This window comes from Prionailurus viverrinus, chromosome C2 (assembly GCF_022837055.1).
Source record: "Prionailurus viverrinus isolate Anna chromosome C2, UM_Priviv_1.0, whole genome shotgun sequence".
Classification (NCBI taxonomy): domain Eukaryota; kingdom Metazoa; phylum Chordata; class Mammalia; order Carnivora; family Felidae; genus Prionailurus; species Prionailurus viverrinus.
Genome location: NC_062569.1, coordinates 137,921,892 through 137,943,895, shown reverse-complemented (window position 1 = coordinate 137,943,895; position 22,004 = coordinate 137,921,892). Strand labels below are relative to the sequence as shown.

The following is a 22,004-nucleotide window of genomic DNA, read 5'->3' as shown; positions in this document are numbered from 1 at the left end:
TAAGCAGGGTAGAGGGGCAGAGGGAAAGAGAGAGACTCCCAAGCAGGCTGCATGCTTAGTGAGCAGCTCCACATGGGACTGGATCCTACAACTCCAAGATCATGACCCTCCCAGAAATCAAGAGTTAGGCACTCAACTGACTGAGCCGCTCAGGCGACCCTGAAATAGTTTATTATACTCTTATTTATATGAGACCCTTCCCTCACTTTTTTGAGAGAGAGAGAGACAGAGCACAAGTGGGGTAGGGACAGAGAGAGAGAGGGAGACACAGAATCCAAAACAGGCTGGATGGTCTGAACTGTCAGCATAGAGCCCAACGCAAGGCTCAAACCCACAAACTGCGCTATCATGACTTGAGCCGAAGTCGAGGCTTAATCGACTGAGCCTCCCAGATGCCCCATATGAACCCTTTCTCTTAGTCTTCCTAAGATATTGTCTGACTTATTTCTTTATTTAGTAGTTATTAGCTACAGTCCAACATTAATTATATGAGAGCAAAGGTTTAACACATTTTGTTCTTCAGTATATCTTGAGTGTGTAAGAAACTAACAAATACTGAATATGCTATAAGTAAATACAGTTAGAGTGAGAAAAACATAATTATTATTGAAAGTTAAACTAATCTGGGGTGCCTAGGTGGCTCAGTTGGTTAAGCATCTGACTCCTGATTTTGACTCAAGACATGATCTCACGATTGGTGACATCAAGCTCCTAGTCGGGCTCCGTGTGCTGAGACCATGGAGCCTGCCTCTCTCTCCCTCTATCTCTGCCCCTGCCCCACTCATGCTCACTCTCTCTCTCTCTCTCTCTTTCAAAATAAATAAACTTAAAAAAAATGCTAAACGAATTTAAGATCAAACACGCAGGGAAGTGTAGTATATTTCAAGAGACCGTATCAATAACTAACTTTGCCAATAAATAAATCTGTCTTTACCAAATCACTTACTGTTTGAACTTCAGTTTCTTTATCTATAAAATGAGGATTAATAATAACTTCATCAAATATTGTAGGATTACAATAATGAATGTTCATATATCATTTAATATAATTCCTGCCACATAAGTAAGTTTTAATTCATTTTGGCCAATGCTAGAATAATATAGAGGCATACACTGAGACAAAATTGTCATTTAATAAATTTGAAGATATGATAAAAGTTTACTTTTTTACCTTAGAGTTGTAGGTAACTTTTTTGAAATGATTAGTTTTAACAATTTCCTTCAGTTCTTATATCTATTCCAGTTGATAAAATAAAGAAACAGGACTATTTCTAAAACTTAACTTTCAGCAGTTCATGGCCTTTTACTTTCCCACATGTATGACTTTGTCATGGGCAGCTCAATAACATGTTCTGTGATTTCATTTATGTTCATGGCACAAACATTATTCTAAGCAGGCTTTTACTTGGTAGCGTTCCCAGACTTGCTTTTGAGGTTAAAATAATAACATTCACTTTGAATGTTATTGAACTTTGAAACTGCATTTTAATCCAACAGCCATACTAACATCTGCTTCTGTCGAGTGCAAATTCTGTAAAGCAAGATCCAAGTTGGTTTTAAAATTAGAGTCCCCTTCAGTGTTTTATTGTTGGCTGTCAAAGAATAGGGACTTTAGTGCAATAGAGATGTGAAAAAAATGCATATGATTATTATCATGTAAATTATTAACAGTGTCACCATAGAAGCCATAAAAAAATATGCCACAGTGGAAAAACAAAAAAAAAGAAACAAGTTGGTGAAGGGATTTATCCGTTCATGAAGACATGTAAAGCCTATTTGTTTTAATGGCATATTTTAACACAAACAAGGAGACATATTTTGTGGCAAGAATGTCAATTAATTTGTTTCGGTCAAGCTGTATTCCTTTCTAAATTTAAAAACAACAGAAATCAGAATATTTAAAATAATTATGATCATTCACATTATTCACTACCCACTTTAAAATGCCAGCCATCTTAATCACTGAATCATTTCCATGTGACTGGAACCATGCTGAGAAATTCCATTTATAACAATTTGGATAGCCTCATCACATTCATTAAACATATTGTACACAGTACAAATATTTACCACAGTATATGTGGCCCTGTACATTTATATATGCTTGTGCTAATAACTATTCTTTGAATCTAAGAGACAACACTATTTAGATGAAATTGCTTATACCTATCAGCAATCAATTGATCATAAAGACCTACTAGTGGACAATATTCTCAATTTGGAAAATCATACAATTCAGAATTGGTTTAAACTATATCAGAAAACAAAGTTAAACATATTTGTCATTGGTTATTACAGTGGTGTAAGTTTCAGTAGAATCAATTTATCTCTTTCAGGCAACCTTTCAATAAGAGATAAAATTAAACCATTGTTCCTACAATCACAGGTTTATTGCCAGGCTAAAAACTCCAGCCTGACACCCGGTGAGACAAAGTTTTACATTTATCTAATACCCCACTGCCTGGAGCATATTTCCACATTTACCCACCTAGAATTTAAATTCATAATTATAAATACATAATTTGACAGACTAACATATTAAGGACAAAAACTGCTGGATAACTTACTGTATCCTCATTGTCAAAATCCCAATATTATGTCTACTATAAAATTAAAATTTATGTTCAAACAGGGCACCTGGATGGCTCAGTTGGTTAAGCCCCAAAGTCCCACTTTGACTCAGGTCATGATCTCTCGGCTCCTGAATTCGCACCCTGCATTGGGCTCTGTCTGTGCTGAGAGCTCAGAGCCTGGAGCCTGGAGCCTGCTTTGGATTCCATATCTTCCTCTTTCTCTGCCCCTCCCCTGCTCTCACTCTGTCTCTCTTTCTCTCACAAACATTAAAATAACATTTTAAAAAAAGAAAACAAAATTAAGCAGAATTTTTTTAAAAATTTATGTTCATCAAGTATTTTTTCTCATTTTTAAGTTTAAATAGTATGTTTAATATTATCTGATTTGTAACTCATGGCTAATGCAAATCCACTCTTAGCTCTAAGGCCATGCAAAACCAGGCCACAAAATGGATTTGCCTTGTAACTCATAGTTTGCTGACCTATGTAAAAAAAGAAAAAAGAAAAAAGTACCCTTCATCTTTGTGTTTACTTACTTCAATTATAAGCAATAAAGGATGATTCGTAGACTCCTTATCATCACAAATTGATTGTTTCTATTCCATAAAATAATATGCATGCATTTATATACACATATATGTATATCATCTTCATGTTACTTAAATTTAGGATGAATGTTTTTCTTGGAACATTTGTTTTACAGAATAAACCCATTAAATAAATAATTTTTAAAAGTTACATATTTTGCCTTAAATTGGAAATCTGAAAAGCGGCAACTTTCTATGTGTCTCTTGGGTTTGAATTATTTAGATGGCATATCTGCTCTTGTGACCCTCCAGTGTCTTATTCCTGATGCTTCACATATTTGTGATAGTTACCTGTCCTGTGTACACGTTTATGTTTGCAATACCTGGTATAAATGGGTAAAAATTTTTTGCCTAAAACAATTTAATGCCTTTCTATTTTTCTCTGGATAAAAATACACATTCAATTTGTTTCTTCCCCATCTGATTCCTTCCATTCCAAATTGTCTTGGGTGTCTTCTGGCCATGTTCTGTGTTTCTGACATACTGGAATTCCTTTAATTTTTCTAATGCACTTTGCAACCTGCATTTCTCTTGTCTTTGAATGGTTCTCCATAGCATTTTTTTCCCTAGTTACATTCTATTCTCCATATCTCACCACGATCCCCACAACCTAAGAAATAGTTGCTTGAAATCCCAGATGCTATAAATAATAGTAATAATTAATGATTAATAGCTGTAGTCAGTATTTATATTCTCTTACTAAACACTAGATGGTGTTCCCAGCACTATGTTTGCATGAACTCATTTCATCCTAGAAAAATCCTTAAGTAGTTGACACTATTATTATTCCCATTTTTTATGAACTAAGGTAAAAAAATGAAATTACTTTCTCAAGCTTGTAAGTGGTAATTCAAATTTTGAGCAAAGGTCTCGTTTAGGAGCTCATGGTCTTACTACTATTTCATGATCATCATCAGCATCAACATACCTTTTAAAAATGATAAAAATAATTTTTAAATAATACTTATTAAGAACTTATAATACTATGGGCTCGGTCTTCAAATACTCATATTTTCACTTCATCTTTGCACAGATACTCGAGAAGCTAAATTCCTGTTAATTTTTTTCCTCAAAGAATTTAAATTCACATTGTTATTAAAAAACAAGCAACTTGATATCTCATTTTCTTTTACTTCCTAAAATGTAGTGACATTTGTTTCATGTCACCTTAGCCACTGAAACTAATGTTTCATATTAAATCTTCCCCTCAACAGCAACTGTCCCATCTTTTAAATCAGAATTCCTTCAGAGAAGCCTAGGAAACCTTCAACTTCAAAAAGAAGATATCTATTTTTTACCTTCTCTAGAGAATTTTCTAAGCAACTGAAATTTTCTGGATAAAAGCCCATTTCTGCCCATTCAATATAGAAAGAGGATAATACACCATGACTCTTAGTTTTATTCTATTCATTCAAGTTTGGTTTAATAAAAGAAAGTAAACAATAAAGTCAATATGTCAAGGAAAAATTTGTTAAGGAAAATATGATATAGCTGTCTTGAGAATCAAGGGGGTGGGGAAAGGACAAATATGGAATCTATTTATGATTAAATACTCTTAACAAACCAGGAATAGAGGACATCATTCTTAATATGGGCAAGAGATGTCTAAAAAACAACATGTAGCCATTACTATACTTTAGACTGAAACTTCGATCTCTCTCATACATTTATTCAGGCAGCAAGGATGTCTGTTCTCACCCCATCTGTCAACATTTTACTAGAAGTCACAGTCAATAGGCCCATACCATCAGGTCTTCCTTTTACTTGATCTTTTATCTGTTTTCTTCATATACTTCTACCTTAGGTGCTCTGACACAACTTCCTCCCACTTTTCCTTCTCTGGTTACTTTTTGCTTTTCCCTCTCTTTCAAAATTTATATTATTGTCAATGCTGTACTACTACAGATTTCCATTCCTTGCCCAGATATTTAAAGTCACAGACCCTCCTGATCAGTTGGCATATTTAGATATCTGACTAATATCGATATTTTAACATACTAAAAATGAACATTTGGGTCTCCCCTGAATGGGCCTTGCCCCAAACTACACTATTTCTCTAAATTAGCCATCTACACAGTTACTCAAGTCAGACTAACAGAAGCCATCCTTGATCTCTCCATTTCTCTCACTCATGTTCAGTTTATCTAGTTCTCCTAGTCATAGATAGGTAGATAGTTAGCTATGTAGGTGATAGAAGGAAAAGGTAGACATGTATGCATATTTACATATATAAAGTAAGACATTTATCATAGCTGATACCAAGCATTATCTATAGATAGTAAAGATATATTCTATTCAAGACACTAAAGTATCATTTTAATATTACATAATTATTGTTTTATCATCAAGAAGTTCCAACTTGAAGGTAATTAAATGTGGTATATATATATTTTTTCAATGTTTATTTTTGGGACAGAGAGAGACAGAGCATGAACGGGGGAGGGGCAGAGAGAGAGGGAGACACAGAATCGGAAACAGGCTCCAGGCTCCAAGCCATCAGCCCAGAGCCTGACGAGGGGCTCGAACTCACGGACCGCGAGATCATGACCTGGCTGAAGTTGGACGCTTAACCGACTGCGCCACCCAGGCGCCCCTAAATGTGGTATATTTTAAACATTAAGTTGAAATTATAAGATTCCATGCCGGCATAAACAGTAATCAACCAAGTCAAAAGGTAGTTTCAGTGGTTGTTTATATTTTTAGAAGCTGAATAAAAATAATACGGCATGTTTTTAACATGGGTACATAAATATACAAATACATCTATGCTTCGCATTCCCAGCACAGAAAATATCTGTGTAGACTCATCTAATTCTGGATTAATGGAGTGATCAGCTTCTGTTTTCTTAACAAATGCAGTATGCCATGCAATTTAGCATACTTGCAGCTCTCATGATAACTAGAAGGTATTTCACATGGAAGTAAAACTTTAAAATATTGTGGTGATAGGTGAAGCAAGATAATTGTTGCTCAATAATGCAGAAAATAATGTCTACCACCAGCATAAATTCTATACTAACACCTGAAGCACATTTCTTTGCTCTCTAATTTATTAGTACAGTTTGCATGTTATGCCATGGTTAAATAGCATTAAAAAAATTGCTAGGCTCCAAAGCATAAAAATAGATTTAATTTACACCTGTGTTATATGCCCTATATATTTGCTTCTGTTTAGTATGATTGAGAACATGAAACTATGTGATTATCCTGTAGTACCAATTTTTATAAATTCAAATTACATAGGAAAAAAAGTTAACTTTTTCTAAAATGTAATTAAGATTTACAAAAAAAACCATTCAAGTCCTGCTTTGTTTTATGTGTGTATATATATATTTGTTTCATTTGTCATGTAAAGAATTACGGTTTCTCACATAACAAGCAGCAAGAAAAATAAACTATGAAACCAAAATATATTGATGTTGGAAAACCAATATATAAGAAATAATGTTAGACTATATAGTTTAGAAAACTAAAATCCCTTTTGTATCTGTGAAATCTATTTTGCAGAAAAGAATTTAACAACTTCTAGTTTTACTTTTCAATTTCACTATCATTAATTTGTGGAAACATTTAACACACATTTAACACACATTAGATGTGTTTCTTACATCTAAGAAACACAAAAACACTACTTATACTAAAACTTTCATACCCATATGCATATTTTCATGAAATGAACATTTTATAATAATCATTTGCTATTTGATTGTTTCCTTTGAGAATTGTGATATTTCCTGTAAATGTTTTTCCCCTTTTTCTTCATTATAGGCTGTACCACTTAAAAAGGTAAGAATCCAGAAACTAATTACTTTTTATAGATCCAGAAAATGAGGGTTTCTCTCTGAGAAACAGTTGTAAAAATTATAATAGCTTAAAAATGAATTTTAGGTCATAGGTAATAAATTAATGAAGAAATTGTTCAGTTAGAAAAATTAAACCAATGAGCAAAATTCTAGGTGTTTCTGATTTTTTTTAAAATTTTTTTAATTTGACGTTTATTTATTTTTGAGACATAGAGAGACAGAGCATGAACGGGGGAGGGTCAGAGAGAGAGGGAGACACAGAATCTTAAACAGGCTCCAGGCTCTGAGCCGTCAGCACAGAGGCTGACGCGGGGCTCAAACTCACAGACCGTGATCTCATGACCTGAGCCGAAGTCGGACGCTCAACTGACCAAGCCACCCAGGCTCCCCTAACGTTTATTTATTTTTGAGACAGAGAGAGACAGAGCATGAACAGGGGAGGGGAAGAGAGAGAGGGAGACACAGAATCTGAAACAGCCTCCAGGCTCCGAGCGGTCAGCACAGAGCCCGACGTGGGGCTCGAACTCACGACTGTGAGATCATGACCTGAGCCGAAGTCGGTTGTCCAACCGACTGAGCCACCCAGGCGCCCCTAGGTGTTTCTGATTTTAATGGTATTTTCTATATTTAAAAATAAATTCTATAAATTTATTAATTGAAAGAGAAGTATCTTTAAATGCAACACTCTTTTTGTGGAGAAATAAAAACATTTCCCTCATGGTTCTTATATTCTCCTTATTTTACAAATCAATTACCATGTTGCAAAATTCCCTATTCTGAACTTCCTGTCAAATTATCTTTGTTCTTGAGGTCATGTGGGGAAACATTTGAAGGAGAATTAGATGAATAAGTTCTGGGAATCTAGTGTAGAGAACATGGTGACATTATAATCAATAATACTGTATTATATACTTGAAAGTTGCTAAGCGAATATATTTTAAATGTTCCCACCACACAAAAGAAATAGTAATTATGCAGGTGTGAGCTAACACTGTGACGATAATCATTTTGCAATATATGTGTATCCAATCAACATGTTGTTCACCTTAAACTGACATAACATTATAGGTCAATTATATCTCAATAAATCTGGGGAATTTATAAAACAAAAATAAATGGTAATAATTAATTAATGTGTTTTCCAATTTGCCCTGTGGATATTAGGTTTCTCACCCTTGGTTTCGTACCATCATTTCTTCTTCAGTGATGGAGCAGTGAACTTCTAAGTGTCATATAATAGATGTATAAGGTAAATGAATCAATATATTATGCAAATACTTCAAAGTCACAAAATCAGTGAAGTGTAGATAATTTTTCAAAGCCGTGACTGCCTTAAACCCTTTGCCCTTTGAACACTATAGTGTATTGTCTTCATAATCAGGAAACTACCTAACTTCTTGTGGCCAAGGAGATCACACCAGGTTTTTGAACACTGTCAGATTTCATGATTTGTTATAAAAATCCTAAATTTCATGGTTGAAGTTAGTCTTCATTTCTAAATTACTTTGTAATGTAGACATTTTCTTTTTTTTTTTATTTTTTAAAAAAAATTTTTTTTTTCAACGTTTTATTTATTTTTGGGACAGAGAGAGACAGAGCATGAACGGGGGAGGGGCAGAGAGAGAGGGAGACACAGAATCAGAAACAGGCTCCAGGCTCTGAGCCATCAGCCCAGAGCCCGATGCGGGGCTCGAACTCATGGACCGCGAGATCGTGACCTGGCGCTTAACCGACTGCGCCACCCAGGCGCCCCTGTAATGTAGACATTTTCTTATGAGTGAGGGATGACTCATGAAATACCCCAAAAATAAAATTCTCACGGAGGACTAAAGATATTAACTGATCTGCAAATTACATCTTTTTAAAATATCATCATAGATGGTTTTGTCTAATCCAATATTATGACAAGTTTATTTTGTGATTAAATTTGAAGTGATGAATAAAATAAAGCAAAAATTGTTTAAAATATTAGAACAGTTTTCACATATAATTTACAGTTTATTTACCTGACTGGACTAGAATCATTTAGCATTCTTTAATCTTTAGCCTAAAAGAGTACATTACATCTAAGAATCACAAAAATGCCATATTTCCTAAAATATTGTAAAGGAAATGAATCATGAAAATTAAGACAGAGATAAGAAAAAATTATATTCATTACATGATAAATATTTACCTGAGATGGTTGCCAGACAACATAAGCATATAGCCAACTTTACTTATGATAGACAGTCATTCACTCATCTACTCATCTATTCAACAAATATGTATGAAGTACATGTTAGTTACCTATGAACCAATGACCATGATAGAGAAAGGTAGTGATTCATTTCAAAGAGCTCATTTAGTTCAACTACTGACCAAAACAACCCGTATGTATTACCCGTTTTGTATTGGTCAAACACAATTTCATATGTTGAAATTCATTTTAATACATATCCAGTTATCATTTGTAACTCTCAAACCAAAAATGGTTATAAAAATCAAAAACAGTGAGAAAAAAAAAAGTTGATAGTTGTTGATAGTTGATAGTTTAAGTTGGACTTAAAATGAGAGAAGAGAGACAACCATTAAGTGGATTTTCTGAATTTATTAAGAGATTTGCTCACATTTGTAAGCTGTGTAGTTATTTGCAGTAATTACGGTAGATTGAATGAATAATCTATTGTCCTTACATTCATTTTGCTTCTGTGCTATTATCATGAAAACAATGTTTTATGAACTCTCTTTTTATTGCTTTGAAAATTCCACTTATTATAGTTGCATACAACTGTATCAGGGATTGCTTGTCTGAAGACTTCTGAGGACAAGTTTTTCTGTATGTGAAAGTCACAAACGTGTTGCAAGAAGCATGAAGTATGCTGAAAGTAAAAGTGGCCACAGAGCATGTACCTCCGCAGTTATCACTTCAAGAGCAAAGGATAAAACACTGCTATTAGCTTCGTCACTTACAGTAAATCACTGTATAAACCAATTTAATAATTTATAATCCACCCAAATATATTAAAATTATCCTGTTTAAAAACATGCCTTATTAATGTAAGTGTAACGTAAATGTGCACCTTCCTAGACCCCAAACTTTTACAGTTTTCCAAAAGCAACAGTTGTTTGTATAAATTTAATCAAGACTGCATAACACATTTGAAGATAATGTTGGAGCAGAATAGACTATGCCTTCAAATTTAGTAAGTATAGGGGCGCCTGGGTGGCGCAGTCGGTTAAGTGTCCGACTTCAGCCAGGTCACGATCTCGCGCTCCGTGAGTTTGAGCCCCACGTCAGGCTCTGGGCTGATGGCTCGGAGCCTGGAGCCTGTTTCTGATTCTGTGCCTCCCTCTCTCTCTGCCCCTCCCCCGTTCATGCTCTGTCTCTCTCTGTCCCAAAAATTAAAAAAAAAAAACAAAAACAAAAAAAAACACAAATTTAGTAAGTATAACTCTTTGTTACACTATTATCTTTATAACTACCATACAAAAGTGGAAGCCTGGTCAGGGCAATCTGTGTATTCATACCAACTTGAAATGGACCTGTGCAAGATGTTTCCAATTCCTCTGAAAACCAGGTTACAGCTGCTTCTGCCTTTGCAGCTGCTAACCTGGAATTACATTACTGTGAGATCTGCAAGGTGGTTGTTCTTACACAAATGGTAATTCAGGGGATAAAAATAATTACATAAAAATATTTTATGGCATATGTAGCATTTATGTTTAAAAAAATTTAACATTTATTCATTTTTTGAGCAGGAGAGGGGCAGAGAGAGGGGGAGACACAGAATCCGAAGCAAACTGCAGGCCCTGAGCTGTCAGTGCAGAGCCAGATGTAGGTTGGAACCCACAAACTGTGAGACCATGACCTGAACCAAATTCGGAGGCTTAATCAACTGAGCCACCCAGGTGTCCTTGTAACATTGTATGTTTTAAAATGTCCATAAATACAGGGCTTCTGGGTGGCTTAGTCAGTTGGACAACCGACTTTGGCTCAGGTCATGATCTCACAGTTCTTGAATTCCAGCCCTGCATCAAGCTCTGTTCTGACAGCTCAGAGCCTGGAGCCTGCTTCAGATTCTGTGTCTCCCTCTCTCTCTACCCCTCTGTGGTTCACACTCTGCCTGTCTCTCTCTCTCTCAAAAATAAATGAACATTAAAAATTTTTAAATGTATATAAATACAAATATACATGTATTTTTTATAAATCTATTGTAAACACATAAGGTATAAATAAAACATATTTATATAAATATATTTGTACAAAGATATTTACATACATTTGTACAAATATATTTGTTTAAAATATATAAACATATAAGGGCGCCTGGGTCGCTCAGTCGGTTGAGCATCAGATTTCGGCTCAGGTCACGATCTCGTGGTTCGTGAGCTCGGGCCCTGCATCGGGCTCTGTGCTGACAGCTCAGAGCCTGGAGCCTGTTTCGGATTCTGTGTCTCCCTCTCTCTCTGCCCCTCCCCTGCTCATGCTCTGTCTCTCTCTGCCTCTCAAAAATAAAGACAACTTATAAAAATATATATATATATATAAACATGTAAAACATATAAATACAAATATATTTTATGTATTTTTTTATATTTTATACAAATATATTTATATAAAACATATATTTTATAAATATTTATACATCTATATAATTTTTAAGAACTTTTAACCTCTTTGTATAGTAATAAACTGAGTAACAAAGCATAATTAACACTCCCAAATTGTTGAGAGCCTTTAAATGGGGTATCTTCAGCTGTTATTTTTGAGTGAATCTTTTAAGTGCCTTAACATGATTTAAATTTTTGTATTAGGTGAATATTCATAGTTTAATATTTTCCAAAAACTAAATGAAGTAGTAAAGTGATCATTTATGGTCTTTGTCTTCTGGTCTTCAGCGCTCACCTTTGCCATGGCTCCTGTTTTCAAACAAATGAGGTTGATTCCTTGTCAGATCTTTGTACAGAAGGAGGGAGAAGAGAGGAGAAAATGGTAACAAAAGTTACCATTTCTCAGAAGCACATTTTTGTTAAAGGTGCTCTTATGTTTGAGCTGTGCTGCTGACTTTGAAGTCAGCATGAGTCCTTAATGAAAGTGTTTGTAGTTGAGACATTTATTTTAAATGGAAATAAGAAATATGGGAGAAAAGAGGAAGAGATAAAAGGGAACTAGATGATGTACTTGTAATAACCTTTGGTATGTCATTCAGGCAAAAGTTGTGCTGGAATTTAACCAGTCCTAATGCTGAAAGTAACTTTATTTCATTTATCTATTGATATACAAAAGCATACATACTTATGGTATTTGCTACTTAAACTGTGATCAGCAGAAGAAAATAATTGGTTATCACCTTGGAGTCTGAAATGAAGAATCTTAGCCTCCCCCCTCCACGTGCCAATCTGCCTTTTATAGGATCCAGGTGGTTCATAGACACATGAAAATTTGAGAAACATTTTCTGGGGGGCCATGATAGTTCATTAATTTAAGAAAGATAAAATTTAACTCTAAAATAAAGTCTATGGTTTCTTATACCATTATTCTTTAAGGTGGATCAAAGTATACATATACCTATGACACCAAACAAAATTGTATCAGTGCCATGTTATTAGAGATAGTTATCAATATAAAATTAAAATTGTTTCAAGGATACAAATTAAAAATATACTTTCTATAACCAATTATAGTCTTGGTATGTTTCCCTGGCCTTAACTTATTCATATACTTACATATACTATACTATACTATACTATACTATAATATAATACAATACAATATAAAAGGCATATAGCAGAAAAATAAGCATGGCTGGCATATAATTAAAAAAATTGATAGTAGAGGAAATTTAACATATTTGTTCATACAAGAGGCAAAAGATATGTGGTTCTTGCTTTAGAGCTTTTCTCATCAAGTTACTCTGACTCATTTGCCCTTGGTGTCCGTACCCATGTTGACCACAGGAATAAGTCAAACTTCACTCTGGCAAGGTGAATGATTTATAGTTTTCATCCTGAAATTTAATACCTTAAAGTGATTGCATTGTCACAATAAACCATTCTCAGACCATCCCTGTCATCTAGTGCCATATACCAATTGTTTATTTTACAACAAAAGCCATTTAAAGTTTTGACTCAACTAATAACAGTTCTCTGAAACAGTGAATCTAGGAAGAACTGTCCTCAGTCTTTATAGCGGAAACTATTAAGATTCGAGAGAATGCCCTTATTTTAAAGCACCTTTTCTACTCTAGACACAATATAGCAGTTATTATTTCAGTGACTGGAATGCAAATGGACAGAATGCTAAGTCCCATTCTCTCATCCTCCACCCTCAGTAGAAAAGAGTAAATCTTCGCAGATGAAATGTTAGAGGAGCTCAGTGGTCCATCCCTTCCCCATAAGAGTGTAATTCATCCAGGTACATTCTCTCCATCTGAACATTCATAGAAAAATACGAGTTGTTTTGACATTGTGAAAAGAAAGGGGTGAACTTTGAAAACTGTATTCTTCTGTAAAAGTTTTTCAGCAAATACACTTCAGAAAGTACACAGTTCCCTATTATGTTCAGAAAGGTATTCTTTTTAATGATAAAATGGTCACTAATACCTGTCATATCTCCTTTCTTACTCTACTTAGGTTTTTATCAATTTCAGCTGTAGTGGAAGCAATAAACTTAAGCACAGTTGTTTATCAAAATTTAAATATTTTCTAAACAATTTCAAATAAATTTCTCAAAAACATGTTCTTAATCTCTTTTTGAATTAACAGGGTTTGAAAAGAAAACAATTTTTAACAAACAGCAATTAACTGTATTGATTTCAGAGAGCTTGGGCCCCTAGGTGGCTCAGTTGGTTAAGGATTGGACTTCTGGTCAGGTCATGGTCTCAAAACTCATAAGTTCGAGTTCCACATGGAGCTCTCTGCTGTCAGCACAGAGCTTGCTTCAGATCCTCTGTTCCTCTCTCTGTCCCTCCCCAGCTCGTGTGCTTTCTGTCTTTCTAGAACATAAATAAACATTAAAAAAAGGAGTGTGGGTCAACCAATGAATAAGGACAATCACATCTCCAGCATTTACAAAAATCTGTATGATAGAAGAAAATTGAGCAGAAAGTGTGATGTATAGATAAAGAGCATAAGGTGTGTGTGTGTGTGTGTGTGCGTGTGTGTGTATACACTTTGCCTTACAGCCCGCTAGTACCTATTTTGTGTATTCTTTCTTCCCCATTAAACTGTACTGTTCGGGAACTTCTGTTTATTTGTCTTGTTTCTACCTTCATTACTATTTAAAGTTTATATATATATATATATATATATATATATATATATATATATATGTGTGTGTGTGTATATTTGTTTTTTTTTCATTCTATAATCTCTTTCAGATTGTTACTGATAGAATTTATAAATGAATGATTATACATGCAATAGGCCTAAAACCTCAGGAAAATAACTAAAATAATTTGAAGTACCCTTCTGCATTATGGACCTGCAATACAATAAGCTTCATAAATGATTTTTATCTCATTTACTTTCACTATATGCACTATCCCATTTTGTCAACTTTCTTATGTATCTATATAATGATTATATAATTATAAATATATTTCTATATTTCTATATATATAGATATATTCTATATATCTATATATATTCTATATATGTATAGAATATATATAATTATTAAATATATCTATGTGTGCATGCCCATGTAAAATGCCTCACCACCCTTCAGTATTAAAGTAAAATTACTTTTCATTAACGAAATTGTATGTAATTATATGGAAGTACCAATTGTTATATTAATCACTTTGAAGGAAGTTGCAACATAATTGATTAAAAGAAACATTATGTGATAATTATGAAGCTTTTAGAGGAAATAAATACTGTGGTTTAAACTGTGCTCAAAGCCAAAAATAATGTGGACTTTTATTTATTTTTTAGTAATTTCCTTTTCATCTATTCAAAGAGACATGCATTATTTGTTATCTTAAATGCATCTTTGGACACTGAATCACTGTCTACCCTTATTAAACAAATTTTTACATAGTATTTTTTCTAACTCTTGGCGAAATGGGTGGGGATGATTCACAACTGAATAACAGCACTTTTGTGGATATAGTAGATAAAGACAGGTCAAAACTGTTCAGTGAGCAAGAGGAATAAAAAGAGAAAAACCATCAACAATTCAAGGTTAGGGGGGACTGTGAGGAAATAATATTTGTGTGACATCAAATACTGAAATGACATAAGTTACCGAAAAAAGGTCATCTTTTTATACACATCATTTTCACATCATTTTACATCATTTTATTAATAAACATAAACTATAAACTAGTAATAAACATGTTTTAGAACAATTTTTAATTTACAGAAGTACTGAGAATATAGTACAGAGAGTTCCTGTATACCCCATGCCCATGCCTGTTTCTTCTAGTTGAATATTTTACATTACCACAGAATTTATTTGTCACAATTAACAAACCAATATTGATGTAGTATTTTTAATTAAAGACTATACTTCATAAAGATTTCCATATTTTTCCCTAATGTATTTTTGTTCCAGGAGCCCATGCAGACCATGTTGCATTTAACTGTTAGGTCTTTTTGGACTCCTCCTGGCTATGACAATTTCTCAGACACTCCTTGATTTTTAGGACATTGACAGTTTTGAGGAGTACTGGGAAGATACTTTGCAAAATGTCTCTCAACTGGGATTTGTCTGATGTTTTTCTCATGATTAGACTGCAGCATTTTTTTATTTTTATTTTTTTTTGAAAGGCAGACCATGGCAGTAAAGTGTCATTTTTATCATATTGAGTACATACTGTAAGCATTACTTTTACTTTTGATGGTGACTTTGATTACTTGGCTGAGGTAGTTAGTGTTTGCCAAGTTCTTCCCTATTGAAGTTACTTGATCCTCTTTCCATAATGTACTCCTTGTATGGAAATCACAATATGCAGCCTATACTTAAGGAACTAAGGAGTTATACTTTACCCCGAGAAGGACAGAGTGTCTACACTCAATATTTGGCATTTCCCTGCACAGAAGACGTGTCTACTTTCTTCCTTGTATTTATTTATTCCATGATTGATTTATTTTAGTATAGACTCGGTTAAATTATTTTAAAAGCCCCATTATAATCATTCCAATATCCCAACCATCTCTGGTTCTGATGCTTGCTCTGGCTTTCCAAATTGTGTTTTTTGCCTTTTGTTATGGTTGGTAACTTTTTCCTCGATAGCTGGACATTGCATTCTAGGTAAAAGGAACCACTCTAACTAGGCCTTAGTATGTTTGATGGTGAGGGGTGCAGGGAGGGGAAGCATTGTATAATCCCTATGATTAGGTCTTCGGCTTGGTAAGCTTCTGCCTCTGGACTGTGAATTTCACAAATGTTTCTCAAACTTTTTTCCTGGCGCCTCCCACCCACAGAGGATCAGATGGCCAGAACAGGCTAGAGTTCGGTATTTCCCTTTCCTTTCTCTAGGTCAGTTAGCCTCAGGTTAATTAGTTTCCCCTGAGGGCAGCCTTGTTAAGAATAGAGTGCTCTGGGGTGCCTGGGTGGCCCAGTTGGTTGAGCGTCCGACTTCGGCTCAGGTCATGATCTCACAGTCGTGAGTTCGAGCCCCGTGTCGGGCTCTGTGCTGACAGCTCAGAGCCTGGAGCCTGCTTCAGATTCTGTGTCTCCCTCTCTCTCTGACCCTCCCCGGTTCATGCTCTGTCTCTGTCTCAAAAATAAATAAAAAAACATTAAAAAAAAAAAGAATAGAGTGTTCTGGGATGTTTCAAAATAATTACTTTTCCCCTGTGCAGGAGCAGGAAGGGGATTTTCCTTGATATTTATTGCAGGAACCTATTTGAGCTTCTGGAAGGAAATCTCCTAGTATTGTCAGACCACCCATCCCTTCCCCCCCCCCCCCCCCCGCCCTGCCCCAACGATTGGGTCCCCTGGAGTTTTTAGCTCTCTGACTTGTCTGCACTGAGCTTCCTGTAATTCATATTTATAGTTAAGTTTTCCTCCTCCAGTACTGGTTCCCATGGCAGTCTTCCTGTTGTGAGTTTCTGCTCTGGTAAACTATGTTTTTCTCTTCATTCTTCGGAGCAGAGCTTTGCCCTGTGTCGTCTTTTCTCTTACTGATTTAGGAAAATTTGGCTTTCATTCTGTTCAGGTTTTAACTTGTTGTTAGGATGGCATAATAACTTCCAAGCTCCTTACCTGCAGACCCAGAAATAGAAGTCTCTTAAATTATTTTAGACCATCTGGGTGGCTCAGTTGGCTAAGCGTCCAACTTCAGCTCAGGTCATGATCTTGCAGTTTGTGGGTTCGAGTCCCACGTCAGGCTCTGTGCTGACAGGCAGTCTGGAGCCTGCTTCAGATTCTGTGTCTCCCTATATCTCTGCTCCTCCCCTGTTCACACACTCTTTCTCTCTTTCTCTCTCTCAAAAATAAACATTAAAAAAATTTTAAAGACGTCTCTTAAATTATTTTATACATTAGTTTATAATCCGATACAAGTGTATTTATATAGTTCTAATTTTACCAGCTTTGGCTATTTGAAATTCTTTCAGTTGGTTTTTGGGTCCCTTTGACATACTCTATCACTGTGAGATTTGTTTTTTTAAACTTTTACTACTTTCTGGTACTCCAAGACACTTCCTAGATAAAATTGTATATTTTCTGCCCAAAATCTAGATTCAGCAGATATTCGAAGGATGTCTACTTCTTTTTTTTTTTTTTTAATAGTGGTATCGAAAACCAAAATCTGAGGCTAGCTGTGATCATTGCCACAGGGATGCCATGTATATATGTCTATACATATTTCTATATGGAACCATCTGTGTCCATTGTTATGCCCAGAATTCGTGATCCCCAAAGACCACCAGGGAGCCAAGTCCGATGCAAAAGCAAAGAGCCTTTATTTGAGCTAGCTCCAGCTCAATCCCCTACCTGCACTGATGCAGCGGTGAGATGCTGGGGAGAGAGCGAGTTTCAAAAGCACATAGATTTTATAGGGGTCTAGGGGCAGTTGGTGAGGTAATGGCCTTTGCCCATTGGCTGGGGAAGGGTTGTGGCCTCGGCCGATTGGCTGAGGAAGGGTCAGAGTCCTGTTACGCAGGTCACCAGGCGTGTTTTGATAGGGAAGTTTGAATGGGCGAGCCGGAGGTTACTCAAGGGGAGGAGGCGTGGTCTGAGGTTTCTGCCATTTTCCTGGAAAGGGGCCATGTCGGGGACATAGTCACTCAAGGTAGAGGACACAGAACAAGATGGAGTCTGCGGGCGTAGGTCTGCTCTTTCACATATGAAGCTAAAGTTCACACTGATGGTTTCAATAGATTAAAATCCATTATCACATGGAACATTTTAGCCTGTTCTTTGTGTCTTCTGTAAACTCTTACTGTAACAATGAAAAACTTGGCCCACAATGAGAAACAATCAATTTACTTACTTGTTCAATTCCAGTATGTATGTATAGTAGATTCAGAATATTTAACCTGTACTCAGTGGGAACCAATACTTTTTCAGGGCTTATGTGAAGTTCCATTCCCTTTAGTCTTACAGATTCCATTCATTTTCAAAATTGGTTAAATTGTTATTTTACTGTCCTATCCCCGTTATTGATATGGTTTCATTTCTTTTAAGACATTCAGATTATTTTCTCACATTCTTTAATCCATCTTGAAATATCTAAATGAAGTTTTAAAAAATTGCGTTCATTAAGGGAATTTTTGGGCCATAAAGTTCTCTAGATTTTCACAAATCTCATTACTTTTGTTTTTTCTGGAAATGCATATAATTGAAATCATATACTAGGCACCCTTTTCAGACTGTCTTTTCTCACTTCGCAATATGCATGTAGGTTTCTTCCAGGTCTTTTCATGGTTTGATGGCATATTTATTTTTATCACTCTGTTATATGGATATACTAAAGTTTGTTATCCAGTCACATAATAATGAATATTTTGGTTGCTTCCAGTTTTGGGTAATTATGAATAACCTACTGTAAACATCTATGTGGATTTTTTTTTTTGGACGTAAATATTCAACTCAGTTGGAGTTCTCTGAGCCTGATTTCAGGACTATATGGTAAACTATATCTAATTTTATAACTACCTACCTAAATGTATGTCTGTGGCTGTACTATTTTGCCTTATCTGTAGTAATGAATGAGAGTTCGTATGCTCTGTAACAGTGTCAGCTCTTAGTATTGTCAGCTTTGGATTTTGGTTATTCTAATATTTATGTAATGATATCTCATTGTGATTTTAATTTGTAGCTTTCTCCTAATAAATGATGTTGAACATCTTTTCATATGTTTCTTTGTGATCTGTACACTTTCTATTCAGATCCACCCATTTTGTTAATTGGATTATTTGTTTTCTTAATGTTGAGTTAAAAAAAATTATATTTTAGATACGAGGTTTTGATTTCCAGATATGCATTTACAAATATTTTCCTTTAAGGTGTTTGTTCTCTATTTCATTCCCTTAAGAGTGTTTTTTGTAGAGAAGTTTTAAATTTTAATAAAGTTATACATCAGTTCTTCTCTTTGAAGGGTCATGCTGTTGATGTTGTATTTAAAAACTCACACTGAAATGAAGGTCATATGTATTTTCTTTCATGTTCACTCAAGAAATTTTATAATTTTATATTTAAGTCTAAAACCCATTTTTACTAAATTTTTGTGAAAACTATAAGGGCTATCTTCATATCTTCAGATTCTTTTTTCTTTTCTTTTTCTTTTGTCTTTCTTTCTGTCTTTCTTTCTTTCTTTCCTTTTTTATTATTTTTTTTTTGCATAGGGTTGTCCAATTGTTCCAGCAGCATTGATTTAAAAGACTGTATGGGGTGCTGGGTGGCTCAGTTGGTTGAGTGGCCGACTTTCACTCAGGTCATGACCTTGTGGTTCGTGGGTTTGAGCCCCACCTTGGGCTCTGTGCTGACAGCTCAGAGCCTGGAGCCTGCCTCAGATTCTGTGTCTCCCTCTTTCTCTGCCCCTCCCCCCACTGTCTCTCAAAAATGAATAAAAGTTAAAAAAATTTTAATTAAAAAATAAAAGACTATCATTTTTCACTGACTTGCCTTTATTCCTTTTCAAAGATTCATTGATTATTACATGTAGGTCTATTTGATCTATGTGTCTATTGTTTTGCCAATACAATGTTATAGTGATTACTGTACCATTAAAAACTTGAAATCAGGTAGTGTGAATACTCCAAATTTGTTTTTCTTCCTTAGTATTATGTTGAATATCTAGGTCTTTGCCTTCTTATATAAATTTAGAAATAGTTTGTCAATAGTCAAAAAAAGCTAACTGATTTTTTTACTAGGATTACATTTAACCCATAGATCAAGTTGGGAAGAATTGAATCTTAACAACTGTATGTCTTCCAATTCATGAATAGAAAATATTTTTCCATTTATTTAGATCTTTGTTTTTTTTCCAGTGTTTTATAAATTTATGAATATAGGTTCAATATATTTTTGTTAGATATGTATCTAATTATTATATCGGGGGCTGTGTTTTTGCTACTGGTACTGTTTGCCCCTCTAATTTCAAATTCCTATGTCCATTTCTAGTATGCAGAAAGGGAATTTGCTTTTGTATATTAACCTCATAACATGCAAATTTGCTGTGTATATTTGTTATTTCTGTTTGTTTTTAGTTAATTCTTTGTGATTTTCTCCTTAAACAATATTGTTATCTGCAAGTAGAGATAATTCTTCCTTTTTCTAAAGTACATGTCATATTTCCTTTTATTGTACTGTTGCACTAACCAAAATTTCCAGTATGATGTTGAAGAATACTGATGAGCAAAGGACATTTTTGATTGTCTATGGATGTTTGAAATACATTGATTAATAACTGAGTGGCGCCTGGATGGCTCAGTTGGTTGAGCATCCAACTCTTGACTTCAGCTCATCATGATCCTAGAGTCGTGAGATAGAGCCCCACACTGGATTCTGTGCTGAGCATGGAGCCTGCTTGAGTCTCTCTCTCTCTCTCTCTCTCTCTCTCTCTCTCTCTCTCTGTCTCTTTCTGCCCCTCTCCCATGCTCTCTCTCTAAAATAAATTTTTAAAAAATAACTGAACGTTTAATCAGTCTTGCAAACTTGGTGGGTGGTGGCATATAATTATTTTATACGTTTTTGGTTTCAATTTGCTAATATTTTGTTGTTGTTGTTGTCGTTGTTGTTAAGGATTTTTGCATCTCTGCTTGTGAGAGATATTAGTTTGTTGTTTTTCTTCTTAGTAATATATTTTTGACTAGCTTGTTTCTCCTCAAGATGGTGAGGGGATTAATTCCAAGTATTTAACATAAAGTGTAATGTTAGTTTCAGGTGAATAATATAATGATTCAATAGTTTTATACTTCACCCAGTTCTCATCATGAGAAGGATTCACTTCTTAAATCTCATCTTCTATGTCACCCATCTCTCCACTCAACCCCCCTCTGGTAACCATCAGTTGGTTTTCCCTAAATAAGAATCTGTTTCTTGGTTTCTCTCTTTCTCTCTTTTTCTTTTTTCCCTTTGCTCATTTGTTTTGTTTCTTAAATTCCACCTGTGACTGAAATCACATTGCATTTGTCTTTCTCTAACTTATTTCATTTAACCTAATGCTCTCTAGCTCAATCCATGTAGTTACAAGTGGCAAGATTTCATTCTTTTATGTCTAAATAATATTCCATTACACACACACACACACACACACACACACACACACACACACACTACTTCTTTATTCATGTATCGATAGACACTTAGGCTGCTTTTACAATTAAGCTATTGTAAATAATGCTGCAATAAACATAGGAGTGCATGTATACCTTTAAATTAGTGTTTTTTAATTCTCTGGGTAAATACCCAATAATGCAATTGCTGGATTATCAGGTAGTTCTATTTTCAACTTCCTAAGGAAGCTTCATACTGTTTTCTATAATGACTGCAGTGGTTTGCATTCCCATCAACAGTGCATGAGTGTTCTTTTTTCTTCACATTCTGGCCAATATGTGTGTTGTTGATTTTGGCCATTCTGACAGGTATGAGGTCATATCTC

The 22,004-nt window shown here is 34.8% G+C and overlaps 1 pseudogene; it reads right to left on the bottom strand.

Moving 5' to 3' along the window:
- LOC125174539 (protein downstream neighbor of Son-like) overlaps positions 1 to 18,169 on the bottom strand; it is a 48,866-nt pseudogene extending 30,697 nt beyond the window's left edge.
- Between the last annotated feature and the right edge of the window lie 3,835 nt (positions 18,170 to 22,004).